The sequence below is a fragment of the Cololabis saira genome, chromosome 8, assembly GCF_033807715.1.
Source record: "Cololabis saira isolate AMF1-May2022 chromosome 8, fColSai1.1, whole genome shotgun sequence".
NCBI lineage: Eukaryota > Metazoa > Chordata > Actinopteri > Beloniformes > Belonidae > Cololabis > Cololabis saira.
Window position 1 is genome coordinate 6057342 of NC_084594.1, and position 17147 is coordinate 6074488.

Sequence of the window (17147 nt, forward strand, 5' to 3'; positions counted from 1 at the left end):
ATATCAGGTGGATTGGGAATGGTGTGGCCCTGAGGAGCAGAGCTGTGTTTCACGTTCAGACATCCTCGATCACATCCGGGACTTCTACCGCACCTGTTTGTTGTTTGTTTTATTTAGGATCCCCATTAGCATTAGCCACAGCATTAGCTATTCTTCCTGGGGTCCGACATACACACAACACACAAATTAACACTTAATACATAAGAGACATACATTATACATGACAAAACAAAACAATAATAGACACAACTCCCTTAATCACAATCTATACAGAGGATAAAACTAAATCACCATCATTCTCAGACATACATACATAGAAATTAAATCAAATAAAACACCTTCATAACCAATACCTGCCTGAAATGACCTTATCTAGAATTATTTGACCACTTTTCATCTTTATTATGATGGGTTTACACTACCTGTAATTCTATTCAACCTTCACTTTCTTCCTTCTAAATGACAAATCATCATTTATGATTTTAAAAGATATTGTTTCAACTGAAACTTAAACCAATCTTTGCTACCTGCATGAGAAATATAAACTGGTATAGAGTTCCAGCCAACCATGGCTCTGTAAAAAAAGGTTCTCTGAATCAAACCTGTTTTCACCCTTGGTAGTATGAACCTCCTTTCTGATGTCATTCTAGTATTGTAACCATGGTGAGCAAAATGATAATAGAATCTATCATACAGTTGTTTCGGAGAGCGTGTCACCAGTATATTTCTCAGAGAATTTAACATAGTATACGTAGACTTTTGTCTTACAGATAACCAGTTTTTTATGCATGCTGGACACATTAGATCTAGAAGAAGACAATAGAGCACAACGTGCAGCTTTATTTTGTGCCACTTGTAATTTCTTTCCATTTTTAACTAAAGTATTTGACCAAACTTCAAAACAATAATCCAGTTGCGACAAAACCAAAGCATTCAAAACCTGTTTCCTAACATCTAGAGATAAAAATGTTGAGATTCTTTACCACTTTATTGTGGTTTTTGTGGTGAAATGAGGAGGAATCATAGAGATAACTTCGCATTTCAACTAACTGGATCAGCCGTTCCTCATCATGACTGTTTCCTACAGCGCTTTAAACCGACTTTTAACGCGAGTGAAAGGAAGAAAATAAAAGAACATTTAAATATCACAATATCCCACGGCCCACTTAAAGCACTGATAAAAGGTCAATCCCGTTTTTTTAGACTTATTATTGTCGCATCCCACGGCACAACAGATAGACGGCATGTTGAAAGTCGGTCCTCAAGATGGCGCTGCGAGTACTGTGTGACGTCACATGATATCGATGAATAAGAAGATAAATCTTGTCCCACTGGCAGATTTTTCTACTTATTTCAAGTGAAAATTTACTTGAAACAGGTGAAAATTGTCAAATAACAAGTTATTTTTCTGGTGATGACTCTAAATGTTGAAATAGCAGTAAAACCACATTCATTGATGAAATGACATAAGGGATGGAAAGGAGGGATGGCAGTTTTACAGGGGGGATGATTTTGACCGTTTTTATTTCAGGGGGGGATGCCATCCCCCCTCATCCCCCCTCAACTTGAATAATGACTATATGAGACCTTCAACAACTAACTTTCTGTTAGTTCCTTTTCTACAGTGTCATCCAGCAACAGCTAAGATTAAACTTCTTAAATCTAACTACTGCGCTTGAGTCAGCCTGCTGTGTTTCAAGCCTCAAGTTTTGTTTTTCTCCTTCTTCTTGCTTGTTTTTTGACGGCCTGGTAGCACTGATGTGGTCAATGCCTTGGTAGACAGAGACAGAGCAGCACATGAGAGAATTTTAAGGGATAAAATTACTTTTCTTTTAATATAAAGCTTAGAAAAAAAACAACAGAAAAAACAAAATAACAAAATGTTTGTACAATATAATGTCTGCACTTGCAAAATACACTTTTCTGTGCTCAAACTTCCAGGACTGAGGTATTTTAAATAACAGATCTGGGTAGAATCTCTCTGAAAGGCCAGTACTGACCTTTTTAGAAACGGTAGCCGAGGGATACAATTACGATTAACCACACGTCACTGAAAGCTCTGGTTCACATTTATCTGTCCATCTTTTGGTATAATTTGACCTTACCCACTCCTCAGACGTCCGCGGACTGGTCCCGCCTCCAGTACAAGCCTCCCAGTATGTCTTCATTATCAAAAGCAGGGGAAGGTACTCCTTCAAAAGCAGAGATAAAGCAGGAAATAGAGGAGCGGGAGATGAAAAGAGGTTTTGGAGAAAAAAGGAAAACGAGAGGAACAGCACGAGGGAAAAACTGATACCCAGCAAAAAAAAAAAAAAGCCCAAATAAGAAGTGAATTGTGGTAAAAGGGAGGCAGCGCAGAGAAAGCAGAGTGGTGACTTCTGAGCTTCTAAGGACGCAGAAACATAAAGACGTGTAGCAAGAAAGGCATAAGAGGAAAGAAGAAGAGCGGAGAGCGGTACACCAAAGAGACGAGGAAAAGCCAAAGACTGAGAGCTTGACACACTTACAGATAGCTGGCGCAGGATCTGCAGGTAAGGGGATTAGGACTTTCCTTCTGTCTTGATTGTTCTAAAACTGTTTCAGGATGTTGTTTGAATCACTAGAAAGACATGGCAAGGAAAGCAGAGCACAGGGATGTGTAAAGCGTAAACATTTATTACAAAAAAAGAGAACATTTAGGTGGAAATGATCCTCTTAGGTTGTTAAAAATTACTTATGTTGTCGTCATTTGCCAGTTGATCAAATAGGATTTTCCTTTCGTGACAGATATAGTTCCTTTTACATTGTTAAAATAAAACCTAGGGCCTGCTAAGCCAATGATGAGCCGTAATCTAGTCCCGTGTTCGATGTTTTGAATGTACTTTAGGACATGAGTTGGAGTGTTCTGTCATATTTATGCTCAGCCACCGGTTAAAAGCCAGCAGAGGATTCATCAGGCTGTAAATTAAAGAGAGCATACGCGTGTCACGTAAGCGTCTGCTGTAAATTCACATCTTTACACAAGTTCACTGCTACATGGGGAGTAATATTGTCAGAAAAATGCACGATTACTTTTTCCTGATTCTGTTCGAAAGCAGAGCGCCATCAGAGCGCCATCTGTCGACTCCACCGTCTTGGTCCGGGACAGTTACGGACCGTTGTGTCCACAGCGTCATCAAAGTGGATTATTACGCAGGGAAATTATCGTTATTATTATTATTATTTCAAGCAGAGAAATAAAAAGCTGTAATGCATATTTAAATATAAACTGCAGATTTCAGATGTCAGACAAAGAGAGAGAGAGACATGTCCACTCGTGACATAGATAGATAAAGATAGATAAAATCGTTATTGTCATTCAAAATACACGCCACGGGTGCAAACATAAACTAAACTTTGTTGCAGATGGCTCAGATAGCAACATTAGAAGCATACATACTAAACTAAACAGTTCCTTCTATACACATTCAATTCATTGCAACTTTAACATTTACCTGATATTGTTGTTGTAGTATTGTACGGTAATTCATTCATTATGTATTGGAAACAAAACTGAGATCTGTTGTGTGTAACTGTTGTGAATATTATGGGCTTCTTATCAAAAAAAATATTGCTACATTTTCACAAACTACTTACAAATTTTGCTTTAAAGTTTCTGATCAAACTGAAATTGTCGTAAAATACTGCATGAACTGAGTTACCACTCAGGTGGTAAATTCATCAGACGGCTCAAATTACAAGGGAGATGATAAATTATGGCGTGAAATCTAAAGTTCGGCCCTCAAAGTTGCCGTAAAGGTTTTGAAGTGATTCGAAACTCAGTGTTCATTAACTAACATTAATAAGTTAAAATAAATGTGGAATTAAAATACACCTAATGTTGCTTTGTAGACAAATAATTACCTTTAAATGCAAGCGTGGACAAATTAATTCATTAATTAATCTGATTCAAAAAATGTAGAACTTGAATTTTGCAGATCAAGTGAATGAAATTACTTCTTTTAAAATTGTTGAACTGATAAGCATTGTTTATTTACATTTTTATTATTTAAATCTTTTTTAATGGAGCAGCTATTTTTAGTGGATAATGAAGCCGTTTTAATATTTCAAAATATTCCAGATCCAGCTTATGTTTTTTCATTTTCACTATTATTTTTTAAGTCTTTTCAAGTGGCCTAACTTTAATGAACATCATTAAATGATAAAAAAAATACCTGCCACATTGTATAAACATCATCGTTAGCTCACTTTTACTACTGCTGCTGGCAGTAAACTACAAGATGTTATAAAATATTACAAGAAAATGCCTTCAGACATGTTTGAAGCCTTCATTTACTCTTGGATTCCTCATTTATAAGTCCAAATGCTGCAGAGTCCATCAGTCCAAACGCTCGTCGCCGCCACAGACGATTTGACTATTGGCTGCCGTGTTTTGGCGATTTGACTCGTGAGAGATTGAAATGTTACGGATGTTATGGACTCAGATGAGGCCTTGAATGTTTGGGAAAGTAAGTCTCCCCTCAGGTAGAGTTCTGAACACACACCAGCTCACTTCACCTTTTTACTTTTATTAAATTCCTGTTTGCTTCAGACTATGTTTTACAATCTCGTTTTCAGCAAGCTGCTGCCGTTCGACAAATCCAGACTACACGCACACAAAAACACACAAGTGGCTCCCCAGAACTAATGTATGTGTCCTCACCTCTGTCCGTTTGGAGCCCCCCAGTGTCGCCGGCCTCACTGTCACAACTCCGGGTGGATGCGGGAACTTGACCCGTAGCCCGTGATGAGTTTCTAAACAATTAATGAAGTCTATCATTTTTTACGTAGTAAAGGAACGTTCATATAGCACCTGTCTGATTAAAAATTCCGAAGGGTTTGAATGAATGAATGAATGAAAAACTTTATTTCGAACATGCTCAAAAAAAAAAAAATAAATAAATAAATAAAAAAAAAAAATAAAATAAATATATATATATATATATATATATATATATATATATATATATATATATATATATATATATATATATATATATTTAAACCAAAGAACAATAGTTAAATAATAATCATAATAAATACAGTATAATACAAATCATAACAATCATAAACAACAACATGCCTCACTGGCTTTTTTTTTTTTTTTTTTTTTTTTTTCAAAATAAAATGCAGATTCACTATCCAAATAATAAATTAGTGCAATCTTGACACGGATGAATACAAAGTGGTTATAAAGATGGTAACAAAACGTGAGAAAACGTGCTCACAAATGGCAGAATTAACTTTTGAATTTAGCCCATTAAGACTTAAAGGTAGGGTAAGTGATTTTACATGATTTCTGATCCGAAATAACTTTTTTGGCACTCAATATCAAAGCTCAATATCTCCATACCATCCACTTGATTCCCATCTTGTGAGGGAAAAACTAAATGTTTTTTATCCTCAGCCCTGAATCTGTAAACAAGACACACACTAAGGGCCAGTCCCAATCCCCCCCATACCCCTAAATTTTGCGCGTTCCCGTGAGGGTAGTGGTGTCCCAATTCCTCTTTGCATCTAGGGCAAGTGTGCATATCGAGGGCTAGTGTGTATGAATCTAGCCCTTCACAGCGAGTGATTTCAGATGCTGACTTGCCGGCCGAGGGCTTGAGAAAGATTTCCCAGAATGCTTTACGTCATCATTTTCAGACTGAATAAAAAAAAAAACATTGCGGACATTTCTTATTTTTAAGTGAATAAAATCAATATTTTGAGTTAGTTTCTGCATAAAAATGTGTTTTGATTACATTTATAGCGAGAAACATATATTTTACTTTCATAATATTCACTCAGTGAATGTACATAATCACTCGCTTGCCCGTTGTTGCGAAGATCTCGCCAGAATAAAGGCGGATTTATGGTTCCGCGTTACACCAACGCAGAGCCTACGGCGTAGGTTACGCGGCGACGTGCGCCGTACGGCGTACCCTACGCGTAGGCTCTGCGTCGATTTAACGCAGAACCATAAATCAGCTCCCGAGTCGGCAGGCGGTTCTCATCCCGAAAACATCGGAGAAATTTCTTAACAGGTGTTATTTGGATAAACTGAGCCCAGGTTGGGGATCTTAACGGTTACTTTTATGCCTGAAAAAATATTAAAACTTAATAAAGTGGCATATTAACAGCTACAGCGGAAATTAAAAGAGCTTTTAGCTCTGGGCTTCCTGATATGGTGTGACGTATGTGCAAACGTAACTACGCAGTCGCTTACGTGCCCGAACGTAAACCACGCAGTGACGTAGCAAGTGGTGTCCAATCCCTAGGGAACATTACAAGGGCCCTACTCATTTTTAGGGCTGGTGGTAGAAAGTAGGGGGTGTATTGGGATTGGCCCTAAGTGGGGGCAGCCTGAACCATAAACCATAAAAACTGGTCTGGCCAATCACTGAGAGGGGGCGTGTCTAGCCATGCTGGTGCATATAGAGCAGTTCACGCTAGTCACGTTTCCATTACACTGTTCGTGTCCGTCTATTTGTGAGCGTAACTCTCCTGGTTCTCTCTGCGTATCTCCGTAATTCTCAACATGTTTTACAAAAACTTTTTTATTTCAATATTTGGCAGTTTATTCGAATTTACGACTGAGTATTAGGGCCAAACTAAGACAAAAAAAATGGAAATGAGAATAAAGTCATAATAATATGAGAATAAAGTTGTAAAATTACGAGAATAAAGTCATAATATTTTGAGAATAAAGTCGTAATATTTTGAGAATAAAGTCGTAATATTACATTTATTATAAATATATAAATATAACTTCACAAGATGCTCAATATTCCTCATTTTAACACAGGGAGAAGACTGCTCTTCCTGTTAAGAGTTCTCATAAATTATATTCTCATAATATTACGACTTTATTCTCATAAATTACAACTTTATTCTGGTTATATTACGACTTTATTCTCGTAATTTTACAAATTTATTCTCGTAACATATTACGACTTTATTCTCGTAACATATTACGACTTTATTCTCGTAATGTTACGACTTCTCGTAATGTTTTGACTTTATTCTCTTAATATTACGACTTTATTCTCGTAATATTACGACTTTATTCTAATAATATTATGACTTTATTCTCATAATATTACGACTTTATTCTATTACGACTTTATTCTCGCAACATTATGACTTTATTCTCGTAATTTCCAATTTTTTTTTGTCTTAGTTTGGCCCTAATACTCCGTTGTACGTTATTAGAGCTGTTTCCATTGCCGATATTTAGGTTTTGCGCAAATCTAGGGGTAATGGAAACGCGACCAATAAGGCACATTTTCTCAGAGGACTGGAGGGCGCAAGAGCGAGCTCCCTGTGCTTCGCGTATGTTTCGTTTCAAATGTCATTTTATGTGACCTAATCCTGAAATCCCTTACCCTACCTGCAAGGACTTTCCCTCCAAAACCCAGCCGGTTTTCTGTTCAAAAGTGTTCACTGTGAAATAAAAATAATTATTGATTCCAAACCTTCAGCTTCAGTATGAAAGATCATATGTCTTGAAACTTGTGATTTAAGTCCAAACATGCTGCATTGGCTTTTATTTGGTTTAGCAGGTAACAAAGGCAAGTTTTTGCAAAATAAGTCTTTCAGACATTTTTCCATTATTATTTATTGAATTGTTGATTTGTTAGGCTTTTTAAAGCCCATAATATAACACAAAAGCCATTATTAACCTGAAACTAATCCTCGCCAAGTAGTTTTGTTGGAAAAACAACCGAACTGTTACAGAACACAGAAAGAACAAAAACTAGTCGGTGTTTCCTGCTTACATGTCGTGGGATTTCTACCACCTCACCGAACCTCCCGGAGCCGTCCGCTGGCGGGCAGGGATCTCTGAAGGCAAACATTTCCTACTTTTGTAGTGGCATGTGAAAAATGACATGATCTACAGCTTAGCGTGGCAATTTTACACCGCAAGGCATGATGGAAAAGCCATCTGTGGATTCAAATCCTCGATAGATAGAGCGGCAGAGCTCAAGCATTCATTAAGAGGAGTTTCCAATAATCCTTTTTAAAGGATTATTTCACACCACCTAAAGGATACATGGCTTGAAATAATCCCATAAAAAAGGACCTTTATTGTGTAAGTGTTATCAGACTTCAAAAAGATAATGGCGCAGATAATGATGATGTCCTCCAGGGCCGTCTCCACGGGGAAAACCTGACGCTACGACTAAACGGGCGCCATTGTGAAGATACGGGAGTTCAGAATTTGTAGGATGAGTTAATAAGATGTAAGCCAGTTATTTTATAGGTCTTTTAATCTTATCTTTTCTTCTTTCACATTCCCACGGAGACTCTTGGGGTCCTGAAATGTTTCTAAATTAAATAAAAACGAAACTGCATAACTTTTTCCTTTTTTAAACCATTGTGGGACGTAGATCGTTCAGAGGAAAGACTGAAAGTTGCTCTAATGAAAACAGAAACTTTATATTTCCATCAGTCTAAAATTTTTTTTTCCATAATGGTGCTGATTAAACATAAAAAAACTGCATAAAATGCACCAATTTTAATAAATACGTGTCTGTTAAAGTGTTAGATTTAATTTTTCTGTAAATTCTAAATAAACGGATCATTCATGCACCTGATTCAAAGTCATTTTTAGACCTTTTCCCCTTTTTGTCTTTTTTTTTCATTTCACTATTTTTTTTTAAATATCTGTAATTAAAACCGAACATAAACATACTAGTTTCTGTTTGTTTCACAGTCGGATGCCTGTACACACAAGCATCTTTAAACCCTTCAGCAGGGGGACGTTTTAGCTATTAAATCATTCTGTAAATATAACTGAATGTCTGATAACAGGGTTAACGTTTATGTCTCTAGGTAGGATGATGTTTCGTTTTAAAATTTATAGTAAAACTATCTACATTTAGATTGCTGAAATAAAGGGGAAAAAAGAACATAAAAATATTTCCTTTTTTATTCATCCTATTATAAGAAAGTAAAATAGCTAACTAATGAATAAATAAATAAAAAGAAATGCTGTAAAACATAAAAATGATTAATTTGTCCAAAAAGATTCAAGATGATAATAATGATGTTTAAAAAAAAGAATATATGCAGGAATATAGTTAATTTCTTATATAGTTAACATTAATATTACAAAATACACAGGCCACAAAAAACTGTATCATTTCTCATAATCTTCTTGGAGTTTTTCAGTGTCCCACAGAGTTTTATCACTTCCTGAAAGTCTTAGAAAAACAAACAAAAACACTCTTGAAAAGTGATAATTTAACAAAAAATACAAATGGCCCCAACCGATGTCAGAAGACTTTTGCTCTGATGGATTCTGGGAGCTTTTTCTTCTGTTCGCCTCATCATTTTTGAATGCACCACTGAATCCCAACATTTAAATACATTACTCAAACACACATTTTCCACGTAAGAAAAATTTGCATCAAAAAGTTTGATAAATTAATATTAAATAAAGACTTATTCTGTAGTTATTGATGAAAATAAACATCAGGAAACTAAAGTTTAATTTACTGTAACTGTTCTTGTTGGTTTTCGTAAAGTTTAAACTGTTTGAATCCGGTATCAGCAGTTGTTTATTCGGTCGTGATGCCTTTTCTTTTCGCTCCCTCTCCCTCAGCCGTCCGTTCTTTCAGCCGTCTGGTTGTCTTTCACTCTTTTATGACAGTTGAAAGTTGGCGATCCGCTCGCTAGAAGCCATGAGCCGAGAAATAATTCACTGAGTTGTGTTCACGGGCTCAAACTGTGAAACAATATGGACATAAAATCGCTGCGAGCCCTGTAAACACGATGTTTGAAAAGCAGATACAGGGCTGACGAAAGTCAGCAAGGAGGGGTGAAGAGTTATCCAGCAGTCGCAGAAAACCGTGGCTTTACATGCCTTGAAGAATAGGAAAATTGTTAAAGTATATCCTTGAAGGTTTGCAAAGTTAAGCATCCTCCGATGGCAAAGAACACTATATATTACATTATGACCATTTACCCTTGCATGCAAAGTCAATAAGAGGAGCAAGCCCGCATGTGAAAGCAGAGCCAGTCGCCTCTGCAGCCGAGCAAATCAAAGGAACCCCACACATCGCCAACCTCCATGGTCATGTAAAATGCGAACCAGGCAACTGTGGCGCTCTGATGTTGTTCTTCCACCAGCCCAATTTGTTAGACACTTTTCTTCATAAATATGTGTGTGCATGCGCTCAGATAAGCAAAGTAAGTGCAGGATATGGTCCCTTTTTTGATTGGCATTTCACTTGTGCAAGTTCTTGGAGAGGGCAGAGGAAAGATCTGACCCTCTTTGATGTAGGAACTGGTCTCGGTCAAAACGTCTGCTCCGATTCATCTCCAATCTTTACATATATTTCTCAGTTATTACACTAGTGACTCGACTGCAAGGACCACTTATCTATATACGTACTAGATGAAACTGAGGCCACCCGCCATGCAGCTAGCACGCATTCTTTGAGGTCTGTTGAACAAGAGAAAGTCTATCAGTGGAAAAAATAATGAGAAATGTCACTCATTTCTTTTCTCCAAAGAGCATATTGCGCTTTGAAACGTTTGAATCAATCCAAATTCTGCGGGATTGTCGTAACTATACGGTCCAGTTTTTACATAAAGCCGTTTCCTTTGACTCTCCCGTTGCGTGTGTGCGTGTTCATGTGTCTCTGGTTTGAGCATGCACATGCGTACACGAGATAAAAATCTGGTTCTTGTCAGGGTGTGTAACCCTTTGCGTGTGTGTTGATAATTGAGCTGGTACATAATTACACAACGAACGAGGTATGTGATAGAAAAGCGAGGTCAAGAAGCCATATGAGGTGTTGAGTAACTGCAGTGAGGGAAGTCTTGACTTCTGCTGCTGCAGTGCTTTCAAATGTCTGATATGGCCCCTTCTTTTGAAATTGGTACGCTTTTGCTGTAAAGTTATTCTATTTGTTGTTTTTTTTTTCTGCTTGTAAATTATAATTTGGAACTTTTTACTAAATAAGATCCAAATTTCCGTGCGCAATACGAAGAACTGCAGTATGAGTTTCCGTTGCCACTTTACACCCCAACCCCATATTTTATTTTGTGAATGTACTGGTGTAAAATTGCGTCACTCTGCTGCACTTTGAATAAAATAATGAAGGGAGTATGAAAAGGAACGTTTACACTGATAAAGAAGAACTTTATATTTATATAACAGAAAGCTGAATTTGTGAGTATTCGTTAGGGTTTTTCAAGCTTTACTTTAAGTAACAGTCTGGTGTGGGTTTTGAAGTACGTACACATGTCATTCTGATTATTATCCACGTTTTTTGCACCTAATCTAACTAATTAAAAAGACCAAAAACTACTCATAACGTAAGGTAAATGAGTTTCATAAAAATATTTTTTTAGTTAAATAGATCAATTCCTTCATATTTAAAAGTCTGCCCTATGTTTTCTTTGTAAGTTGTTATTTTTTGAGTAAAAAGACAAGATAATTTGATCTTAAAGGGTTTTAGCTTCAGGCACCAACAACTTATACTTTTTTTTTCATATTTAGGACTGATATAATGGCTGAGCCATATCTCTGGAAACCCAGACAATAAGACTTGCGAGCGTTCTCAGATACGGTTTATTCTCTGAGCGCCGGGTCAGTCGATCAAAGAGAAAGTTGAGTGATGATTTCAAACCCAGCGTGAACTCACTCGCAGGGTTGTAAAGCTGTCCCACACACTAAAATGTCTTTGGCAGGCTCCTGAGAAGCAATGTCTTGTCCTTTGGATCAGATGGCTGTCTCGTATGTCTTTTACGCCTTCTATGACTAAAAAGTAAAAAAGAAAAAAGGAAAAAAAAATGTATATAAATTATTTAAAAAATACCTCAATCGTGGCAATATGTATTTAACCAAAAAAAGGATAGTAAATACCCCATTTACTACTTCCATCTGATTTAAGAAGGCTACATAAAATCACAAAAAGGCAAATACAATCATTCTATGAGACATAAATCTAATCATTAATTAATTGATTGAATTAAAAATGAAGAGTGCAGATAAAAGCCTTTCAGTGTCCATGTTCAAAGCTAACTACAACTGTTTTCAGCCTGGATTTGAACAGTGTCAGAGGTGAGGCCTGTTTCACATCTTCTAGAGTCCGATTTTGTTCGTATGGCTCAAACATGTCAGAGATGTACTGTACTTCGGCGCTGAGCCGTGAAAACACTCTGTTTAGAGTCTATTCTCCGAGCGACAGGAAACCAGAGACGTGAGGACTGGACTAATATGGTCATATTTCCTGGTTCTCGTAGCGTTCTGGATGTACTGCACTGTCTTACAGCTCGTTTAGAGCCCAGTGAGCCGGACATTATGGTAGTCCAACCTGCTGGAGACAAAGGCATGGATTAAACTTTCTAAAAGTGGTTTAGACAGTAATCCTTTGATTCTGGCAAATTTTTTTACATAGTAAAAAGCTGCTGGTGTGATTGATTGAATGTCTGTTAAAATGTCTGTTGACTGTTAAAGTTCAGGTCCAATATTACCCCAAGATTTCTACCATGATTTTTAGGTTCCAGAGAGAATTGCAAGGTAACTGATAACACTTTATCTTTGTTTCTGTGAACCACAGACAATGATTTCAGTTTTGTCTGAGTTTAACTGGAGAGAATATTTTTGCGTCAACGCTGATCTGTTCGATGCAGTGACACAATGAATATACAGGCCCATGTTATCCAGCTGTCAGTGACGCGTAGATCAGAGTGTCATCTGCATAGTTGTGGTAGGACACTGGCCTAATGGACAGGGGTGCACACAAGCCGGTACTCGAGGGCCAGTCTACTGCACGTTTTAGATGTTTCCCTGCCTCAACACAACCCTGATAGACAAGGCTGTGTCACCAACAGAGTTATGTAAACCTTGATGACATGTTGATGACGACCAGGGATTAGAATCAGGTGTGTTGAAGACAGGGAAACATCTAAAACATGCAGTAGACTAGCCCTCGAGTACCGGCTTGTGTGCACCCCTGCTAATGGAAGCATGTACATATTGAACAATAGGGGTCCCAGGATTGAACCCTGGGGAACCCCGCAGGTTATAGCCATTTGGTCTGAGACACAGTTACCAACTTCAACAAAGTACCTCCCATCCTTGAGATAGGACCAGTTTAAAGCAGTTCCAGTGGTTCCCACCCAGTCTTCTAATCTCTGTAATAAGATGTTGTTTAGGCGGATATCGTTTTTCACCTTGATCAGAACGGTCTCAATGCTGTGGTGGGGCCTAAACCCTGATTGGGGAGTGTCAGAAGTATTGTTAGACAGTAGAAAGTCAGTACGCTGTTGGTATGCAACTTTTTCTTTGCCTAAGAGTGGCACGTTTGGCATGGGCTGATCAGTACTGGGGCATCAAGACTGCTCTTCTTTAGAAGAGGCTTAATGAATAAGGTAGGTTGCAGCAAGATGCTGCTCTTCATCAGCCCTCGGTGAACTGATCATTGGCAGGCGCATAAACCTCTATAAAAGCACACATTTTTGGCAGATGGCAGGTCTTCAACATTCAGATCTGCGATAACTCAAAGCTAAGAGGGAACGACGTGCATTGGTCTCATAGAACTTATTATTGCTGCAAATCAAACTGGAAAGGGTTATAAAACCATTTTTAACAAGCTTGGAGCTCAATATTATACAAATATTAGTCACAAGAGGAACAAATTCAAGACAGTTGTCAGTCTTCCCAAGATTGAACCATTCAAACTACATAGTCAGAGAAATCTAAAAAAAGACTGTTTATTTATTTAGCACCAATTAAATAAAGCAATAAGGAATCAGACGAATGGACGGACAGACAGAGATTTATCCAACTCCAAAGGAAATTCATCTGTCCAGTAGCTCATAAAAACATTTTCATTTCAAATGTCACTACCAAAACACTTAATCCCAAACGATTTTTGCCAGAGCTGAAATGAGAACTAGCAGAGCCCCGCTGGGACCTGCTAACTGCTAGCCTGCTGCTAACAGGGCTTGACCCGTTGTAGCTGGAGAATGATTAACTGTGGATCACAGCAGGCTTTCACTGGAGTGGTCCAGACCTCCAGCTCCAGATGTGTCGGCTGTCAAATCTGAAATGACTGCTGTGTTTAGCCAACGCTCCGGTACCGCAAGCCATTCTGCTTTTAGCTCAACCTCGGACTCTTCCAGGCCAAACCACACACAATCAAAGCAGTCTTTTCGTAAAATTAACAACACAACATATTGTCTTTAAAATAAGAATGAATATGTTTCATTAGACTTTTCACGTCATCTTTTACACTCATAGGGCCTGATTTACTAAGATCCTAAATAAAGAGTACTAAATTGCGTGTGCACTGAAAAAGTTTGCACGTGCTGTTGTTGTGTGTTTTGCGGGTGATCAACTAAGAATGCTTGGGCAATTGATAACAGGTGCAAACAGCAGTATTTAAATGAGGTGTTGCGTGTCTTACGGTTTGCGCCATGGAGAGTCTGGATGGAAAGCAGGATAGTCGCAAGCGCAAAATGAAATTTGACGAGTTGGAGTTAGAGATATTAGTGGAAGAGGCAAATAAACACATTCATGAACTACAGCAAAGAAATTTAAACATTACCAAAAGAAACGCAATATGGGAGAAAATCTGCGATAGAATAAATGCAGTTGGTAAGACAAAAATAACGGCAGATGAGGTTAAAAGAAGGTGGCAAGATATAAGGCGAAGAACTAAAGAAAAAGTGGCCTTTAATAAAACTTGTGCAACCAATTTTAAAATAGCATGCAGCAGAATAAAGACTCTCTCTCTGCATATTCTTTGATTTTGGCGATGTCGCCTCCTTGCCACAATAACAGCAGCCATCGGTGCGTAATGCTGGGCAGATTAGCACCTTCCTTTCGAACGTATTAAATACAGACGCAATCACAATCCCCGCAATAACTTTGAGGCTTGGTAAATCTCATTGCGTGTGGTAAATTAACCTATTTGCATCTTCCCCTCCCAGTATTTAGCGCTTTCTGGCGGGTACGCCCCATATTGATTATTCATCAGGGCAAAAGTACTAAATGAACAGCGTGTGCTATTTTGCTAATTTGAGAGGCGCAGTCCTCTTTGCACGCTGTTAGTAGATCCGCTTGCACATTGGTTTGCGGGTGATGTCACGTTTTTACGCACGCAAACCTTTAGTAAATCTTTAGTAAATCAGGCCCATAGTCTGTTATGCTGTTAGGTTTTTCGTCATTCTGTCACCTCTTGAATCGTCCCGGCTTTGAAAAGTATCAGTACACAGAGATATGATGCACCCTTGTCTGGCTGCAGAAATATGTGCTCCTTGTGAGGGTGTGTTGATACTTTAGTGTGAGTGATACATAAATTGCATGATGCACTATGTGATAAACAGCAAAGCCAGAACAAGGAGCGACTGAGTAACGTTCTGGAGGGAGACGTTAAAATCATGCTTCTCATTCTTGAACCACTCTGAGACCAGTGTCTTTTTTCCTTATAATCCTGTGAACATCCGCTTTTGCACAGTGTTTAAAGCTCATTCAGCACTCTCTGTCCTGTCCTTTTGTGTCTCCCTATCTGTGATTTTAGTCCTCTCTGACAGTAAAAGGTTTTAGGGGTGTCTTAAGATTTGTTAGATAAGATGTCATGTGGGCTGGTGAAAGACACACTCACCTACAGACGAAAAAAAAAAATCTATCCGTCTATCTATCTATGTGCATTCCATGTTTTGCCAAATTATGGTGCAAACTTTTGATATATATGCAACCAGTTGTTACTGTAAAACTGAAATTCTGTCAACAGCAGCAGAGGAAAACTGGTCCAAACTGCTGCTGAAGATGGTTTTATTACTTTGAAGACATAGGTGAACACTATATCAATCCTTTAAATGCTGTAAAACCTCCCCATTCAAATAGCATTACATGTCCAGAGAACATCACCTCCACAGTTGACGCTCCTCGTTATAAACTCAGTCAAAATTTCATCAGCACAAAGTGAAAACTCAACCTTGCCACTTTTCTCTTTTCTTTTTTTTATTTCCTGCAATTAGTAAATCAGTCATTAAAAACAGACAGAAGATCTGATTGGTCTCAAGTTAAGGAAATCAAGAGCTTTACTGAGATTTTTTTCTCAGCATTGGTTCAACCCCTATACAGTTAACACATATCTGTTCAATAGTATTACTTATTTAGTTTTCTTTATCATAATAATCCTTTTATGTCTTAAACTTGCCCTGATGTGTCTGCATTTTTGCATTATTTATCATTAACTTTAGTTTGCAAAGAACAGAGATTTTACACCAGTTAATGAGAAATATGTTTTGTTGACTGACATGCAAAAACAAATTTGTCTGCTCCGGGGAAATTCACGGTTTTCCTTGCGACGTGCAGCTGTAGGCCGCTGGTATTGACTTCTCAATGAATCAATGAAATGAGATGAGTTTGTTAATTTTCTATTCAAACTGTTAATGTTGACTGTTTGAATAGAAAGATCTTCACTTTAAAGTCAGGGGACCTCAGACTGCATCTGGGGAGCTTCACGTAGACCGACCAGATTTTACACTTAATACTCAGCCACGCACATCTGCAAATATTTTTTTGGGCATTTTCTTTTTTGTACTTTTCAACTCAGTCTTCTGCTATCGTTTTACCTCTTTAAATCATTTAGCTTTGAAATGTATCTCTGCATTTAAGGATAGCAAACTTCACGAGACTGCTTTAAATCTAACCAGATGCTGCTCATGAGGTATGAAAGGTGGTCTCAGGTGCCTCCTGACATACAGGCTCACCAAAGGGTTTTTATGTGTTAAAATAACATTTAAAAGAAGTCATGTGGTTCTTAATAAGACTTTAAATCAGGTGAATACAACGTGATGACAACGGCATGACATTTTACTTACAAAAGGAAAGATCTATTAGTAATAATTATGTGTAGCCGGAAAACTAAGAGTTTTATGTAACTCTGCCTGATACCGGGTTGGTTGGTGGAATACAGAGATCACTATATAAACAGGTGTAGACAGCAGACACGCAGGTGGTCAAGGCAAGTTTATTTGTGTAGCACAAAGTGCTTTACAGAGACATTAAAACATCACACAGTAGAAATAAAAAGCATGATTTAAAGTTTAAACCTAAAAGCAACAAAATAAAACAAAAAAGAAAAAAACAAAACAACATTTTGTACAAAAACACT

General features: G+C 37.7%; 1 protein-coding gene across 1 annotated transcript in view; it reads left to right on the plus strand.

The window, feature by feature from the left end:
* The first annotated feature begins 2195 nt into the window (after positions 1-2195).
* The window catches only part of asip1 (agouti signaling protein 1), a 45999-nt gene continuing 31047 nt past the window's right edge, over positions 2196-17147 (plus strand). Inside the window, exon 1 of the mRNA XM_061728372.1 lies at positions 2196-2531. The gene's annotated coding sequence lies outside the window, so the exon portion shown is untranslated. The remainder of the gene's footprint in view (positions 2532-17147) is intronic.